General features: G+C 48.2%; 1 pseudogene; it reads right to left on the bottom strand.

The window, feature by feature from the left end:
* Positions 1-5,309: 5,309 nt before the first annotated feature.
* Positions 5,310-6,358, bottom strand: LOC139026966 (E3 ubiquitin-protein ligase MARCHF4 pseudogene; annotated as a pseudogene).
* Between the last annotated feature and the right edge of the window lie 207 nt (positions 6,359-6,565).

Here is a 6,565-nt window from a genome sequence, read left to right as displayed (position 1 = left end):
GGACATCTTCACACGTTACCATGTTATCATGACCAGGCCACATCCTCTCTGGTTAGTGCTCTGGTCAGATGAATCCTTTACCAGGGTCTTCTCTAATAAGAACCAGGTTCATCTATATAAAGGGTCAGCAGGGATGCTGGGTAGCCTTGAATCTGCCAGGCACACCATATCCAGGCTTCAAATGTTATTTTTACTAAGGACAATGCAACCTCTTTTATTAGAGAGACACACAGAGAGAGACACAGAGCGAGAGAGACAGAGCGAGAGAGACACAGAGCGAGAGAGACAGACAGAGAACGAGAGAAAGAGACACAGAGCGAGAGAGACACAGAGAGAAAGAGACACAAAGAAGAGAGACACAGACAGAGAGAGACACAGAGCGAGACACAGAGCGAGACACAGAGAGAGAGAGACAGAGAGAGAGACACAGAGACACAGAGCGAGAGAGACACAGAGCGAGACACAGAGAGAGAGAGACAGAGAGAGAGACACAGAGACACAGAGCGAGACAGACAGAGAGAGAGACACAGAGAGACACAGAGCGAGACACAGACAGAGAGAGACACAGAGCGAGACACAGAGCGAGAGAGACACCAGAGAGAAAGAAGACACAAGAGAAAGAGACACAAGAGAGAGAGACACAGAGCGAGAGAGACACAGAGCGAGGACAGAGAGAGAACAAGAGAGAGAGACAGAGGAGAGAGACACAGAGACACAGAGCGAGACAGACAGAGAGAGAGACACAGAGAGACACAGAGCGAGACACAGACAGAGAGAGACACAGAGAGACACAGAGAGAGACACAGACAGAGGAGAGACACAGAGCGAGACACAGAGCGAGAGAACACAGAGAGAAAGAGACACAAAGAGAAAGAGACACAAAGAGAGAGAGACCACAGAGCGAGAGAGACACAGAGCGAGACAGAGAGAGAGACAGAGAGAGAGACACAGAGAACACAGAGCGAGACAGACAGAGAGAGAGACACAGAGAGACACAGAGCGAGACACAGACAGAGAGAGGACACAGCAGAGAAGGACACAGAGAGAGACACAGAGAGGAAACAGAGCGAGACACAGAGCAAGACACAGAGCAAGACAGAGAGAGAGCGACACAGAGCGAGACAACAGACAGAGAGAGACACAAGAGAGAAACACAGAGAGAAAGAGACACAAAGAGAGAGAGACACGGAGAGAGACATGAGAGAGACACAGACGAGAGACACAGAGTGAGAGAGACACAGAGCGAGAGAGAGAGAGAGACACAGAGAGAGAGCGACACAGAGAGAGCGGACACAGAGAGAGACGACACAGAGAGAGAGAGACACAGAGAGAGAGAGACACAGAGAGAGAGCGACACAGAGCGAGACAGACAAAGAGAGACACAGAGCGAGACAGACAGAGAGGAAACTTTCAAGAAGGTCATTCTCTTGCTTTCATGTTTCAGTTGTTAACACAAACACCCAGAAGAGCACTTTTCTAAAGCCAAACATCTATAATGACATCTCTCCTGTCCTTTCTTCAGAGAAAGACAGGCAATTATCCTAGACTCAATTTCACACTATCTATGTAATACAAACAGTGGATACTACACAATAAAGACAGAGAAAAGATGCCTGGCTGGCAGATAACTATGTGTACCCAGTGCAGCCTGCTGTCTGCTAGTTAGGCTCGCAACAACATGAGTTTAAACAAGGTCTGAACTGGTACGTTGGTTATCCAAACCTAATTCAACCTATACCACCCGGGGAACCAACTGTCCTGTACTGTCTGTGACAAGAGTCAGACTAGCATAGTAGGTACAACAAGTAGTCTGAAACAGGGTTTACATTCAATAACATATTAGACTAGGCTGAGAGAAGAGGGAGGGAGAGAGAGAGAGAGGGGAGAGAGAAGCAAGAGAGATAGAGGGGAGAGAGAGAGGGGGAGAGAGAGAGAGAGGGGAGAGAGAGAGTATGAATGAATGACAGACAGCATCAGGCAGCATTAACAACACTGGGTCTCCTGAATGTGTTTTATTTCCTGCTCCCAGACTGAGCCAAAGCTTTAACACAGACTCTTTATACTGAGGATGCCGCTCAACTGGCACCCTAGGGCCACCTTATGGCCCTGGTCTAAAGTAGTGCACTAGATAAGGACTAGGGCCCTGGTCTAAAGTAGTGCACTAGATAGGGACTAGGGTGCCATTTGGGACACATTAATTTATCCTCAGCGCCAAAAAGCTTTCAGCAGCCTGCCACCAGAGACAGGCTGACTGAGACTACCACTCCAGCAGTAGTGTTATATAATGTGATGTCATTTAGAGCTGCCACCCAGAGACAGGCTGACTGCAACTAGCACTCCAGGCAGTAGTGTTATATAATGTGATGTCATTTAGAGCTGCCACCCAGAGACAGGCTGACTGAACTAGCACTCCAGGCAGTAGTGTTATAATGTGATGTCATTTAGAGCTGCCACCCAGAGACAGGCTGACGTGCAACTAGCACTCCAGCAGTAGTGTTATATAATGTGATGTCATTTAGAGCTGCCACCCAGAGACAGGCTGACTGCAACTAGCACTCCAGACAGTAGTGTTATATAATGTGATGTCATTTAGAGCTGCACAGAGACAGGCTGACTGCAACTAGCACTCCAGGCAGTAGTGTTATATAAAAGTGATGTCATTAGAGCTGCCACCCAGAGACAGGCTGACTGCGACTACACTCCAGCAGTAGTTTAATAAGTGATGTCATTAGAGCAGGAGAAGAGAGTCTCTATGTTCTCCAAGGGGCGTCACGACACTAGACTAGTGTCTCCTAATTGTCACACAGGGACAGACCATGAGATTTGTCTCACCACTGAAAGAGACTGGTGAAGATGGGGACAATTCAGGGTCTTAACTTTTTTGTTACCCAAGGACCCCCGCACAGGCAAACTGGCGATCCAGAGACCCCTGCCCAGGCAAACTGGCGACCTAGGGACCCCCTGCCCAGGCAAACCGCGTGAACCATGGGACCCCCGCCCAGGCAAACCGGTGAACCATGGACCCCCGCCTAGGCAAACCGGTGAACCATGGACCCCCGCCCAGGCAAAACCGGTGAAACCATGGACCCCCGCCCAGGCAAAACGGTGAACCCATGGACCCCCGCCCGGCAAACCGGCGACCCAGCACCCCATCATATGTTAGCAAAAAAATAAAATGTTCACGTCTTGTCTTATCATCAGGTGAATGACAAGGTTAAAGTCATCAACATTTTTAAATGAATAGATTTGGTAGATGGTTTTATATTATTTTGACCTCCCACATTTTAACAGGAAGAGAAAGTGGAACTCTAACATGACCTATTAGCTAGACAGGTCACTCTAAACACTAATAGCTAATAGCAGCTGTTTCGCTGGTTAAACAAAGGTGAGTCATGTGTTGGAAAAATCTGTCAAGAAAGCTCCCAGCAGCCAGCGGCACTCGCGGTGCTTTATCAGAGCTTATCGCCGCGTTGCTCTGCCCAGGCGTTGCTGACGCATGCCGGCTCTTACAACGCCTGGATAGATATTTAACTATCAGCTAATCGTATCATATGTTACAGCAATCTGGTGCCCTACAGCACTGTCGATGACGTGGCACGCAGCCATTGGTTGATGCATGCAAAGTCTGAGCAGGGGAGCGGACCATTGGTTGATACTTCAGTGAACGTAATTTGCTCAATATTTGAGTTGAGGAATAAATTTGACATCATTATATTATATTCTCATCTTTTCTACTGTAGGTATGTAATTCAAAAGGTGTTAATCTTGTTGTTGTTAGCGATATTCATAAAAACTATTAAATAGTTAAAAATGTAAATCCCCTTTTTTTAAAAATATATTTTCACGGACCCCTGCAGTACCACGGACCCTGGGTTGAATAACCCTGGCTAGTTGATGCACAGGACTAGGCCACAAATTAAAGAGTAGGAGGAGTAGGCGGAGGAGAGCAGGAGGAGGAGGGCGAGGAGTAGAAGAGGAGGAGGAGCAGGAGAAGGAGGAGGAAAAGGAGGAGGAGCAGGAGAGTAGAGAGAGGAGCAGGCGAGAGTAGAAGAGAGGAGAGGAGAGGAGGAGAGAAGGAGGATTAGAGGAGGAGAGGAGGAGGATTAGGAGGAGGAGCAGCGAGGAGCAGGAGGAGAGCAGGCGAGGAGTAGAAGAGGAGGAGGAGCAGGAGAAGAGGAGGATTAGGAGGAGGAGAGGAGGAGCAGGGAGGAGCAGGAGGAGGATTAGGAGGAGCAACCCATTGACTTCCCTTAGAGGTGAGAGGATCAGGATGTGAAAGGTATGTGCAGCACATTCACCATGTTGGCCCTGATGCACCAGCACCTATTCAATCATCAATCCACCTTCACACTGAATTGTCTATGTGGGCCGGGTACTTTGTAAATGGGAGTTCTTCTGAGTCAGGTAATCCAAGGCCATGTGGCCCTAGCTACACTCCCTGGCCGGATCTCAGTATTCTAGAGTGGTGTCCTTTCCTTCCCTCTCCTTGGCTCCATCTGATGATATGAAAGACCAGGACAGGTGGAAAGCAAACACCTGGAATTGGAGATTTTAGGAGAGGAATCCCCTTTAGACTATTGAGATGTACCCTGTGTTACTTGAATCCACGACTTCCCCTGGTCTTCCTCATGTTCTGTTCCTATCTCTTCTGTCTAAGACAGGGCTGCTCTGTCATGTTCTGTTCCTATCTCTTCTGTCTAAGACAGGGCTGCTCTGTCATGTTCTGTTCCTATCTCTTCTGTCTAAGACAGGGCTGCTCTGTCGATGTTCTGTTCCTATCTCTTCTGTCTAAGACAGGGCTGCTCTGTCATGTTCTGTTCCTATCTCTTCTGTCTAAGACAGGGCTGCTCTGTCATGTTCTGTTCCTATCTCTTCTGTCTAAGACAGGGCTGCTCTGTCATGTTCTGTTCCTATCTCTTCTGTCTAAGACAGGGCTGCTCTGTCATGTTCTGTTCCTATCTCTTCTGTCTAAGACAGGGCTGCTCTGTGAAATTCTAGTACTCCTACCTTTTACATGGCCATGAGAAGTGAGTAAGTTAGAAAATCATTATTCTGTTCTCAAGCATATAATTGCTCCTGCGTGCTTGGGATCCACAACATGCACAGTGTTGAGAGAGAGGGAGAAAGAAAGAGAGAGCGAGAGAGAGAGAAAGAATTTTTCAGCCCTTCAGCTCCATGGACAGCTCCATTGTTTTTGAAACACTTTGAAAAACATCCTTGTTAGCAACAATTAGTCATATACAGTCAATGTCTGACTATAGGTCGACCTATATGTCTATCGTCTATTGTCTACCTGTAAGGCCACTCACCTGTTCTGGACCTTGGAAACATATCCTGCACTGGGGAGTCCTAACACCACTGTCTGTGCGACTGTTCAGGGAGAATCTCTCCTCACACTTCGCTTTGGAGCAGTCCTCCTCGGAGCTGCCGTAGTCCAGGGGTCCAGTCTGTCCCGTAGCATGCTGCCATTCCTCTGTCGCTTTAGGCTCGTTTGTCCCGGAGAATGAGGCTCTCCTGTCGGCGGGCCAGGGGCAGCAAAACCATCCGCCACTGGTGGAGGTGCACTCGCTGCAGAGTTGCTGTTGTCGATTGCAACATCAATGCCGGTGCCGGACCCATTGCTGTCCGTATATTGTTCGTTCATGGGGATGATCGCCGGTGGCGGAGCCGGGACCGGCGGTCTGAGTAAGAAAACCTTCAGGTCACTGAACAAAAACGCAACAGCGGCCTTTGGACATGCCCTGGCGGCGGAGCAGCATCGGTCTCCGGCTCAACAATCCCAGCACCACACAACACCCCGAGAGACAACAACATGTGTCTGTTTCTATAGGAGGATACAGGTGTAGGTTTCTATTCAGAAACATGCAGAGCACATGAAGAGAAAAGGAAACGCTTACTGTTATTTCGTCGAGGACCCGAAAGAGGAGTCTCCTCTGTTGTGTCTTTTCCAGTTGGGTTGAATGACATTCTTTCTCTCAACAGCTATTTTCAATTTAGCTCTGAATTCTAAAATCGAATCAGCCTGAAGACATCGAATGAGTTGGTGTGCGCGCTCCACCACACATCATTTCTCAGCCTTGTCAGATACCCTGTCGTGCACTAGCCTGGGAGCTTGCTTATGCCTGTAACTAAGTAATTGCTCAGGTTACAGGAAAACCCTGACTATATATCAAACAAATAGACTTACAGTTCTCATATACCTTAGAGAAAATGAGCACATAGCTGAGCATCTTCCCATTTCATTCCAGTGGCATCACAAACCGAATCTTGGGACAAGACTATACTATTGCGATCTTTTCATTCTTGTCTCGCCTACTCTCCCGTTGCCCTTTATCAGTCCCGTGTTGTAACCTGTCATGTTCCATTAATCCAACAGCGTTGTTTCTTTACGGGCCTTCTACCAACAATGTCCCATTACATGTAATAACAGTCGCTATGTGGCCAGTGGTCCTTGATATAACCGCCACCCCCCACCCGTACCCCGTTGACCAGTCGAGCCCTGTTTAAATCGTCCTTTCTCTATACTCTATCCTGATGGATGCTTTAAAGGTTATGTCCTCGGCTG

The sequence above is a fragment of the Salvelinus sp. IW2-2015 genome, unplaced genomic scaffold (genome assembly GCF_002910315.2).
Source record: "Salvelinus sp. IW2-2015 unplaced genomic scaffold, ASM291031v2 Un_scaffold6534, whole genome shotgun sequence".
NCBI lineage: Eukaryota > Metazoa > Chordata > Actinopteri > Salmoniformes > Salmonidae > Salvelinus > Salvelinus sp. IW2-2015.
Note: the sequence above shows the minus strand (reverse complement) of the source record. Positions and strands in the feature narration are given on the sequence as shown.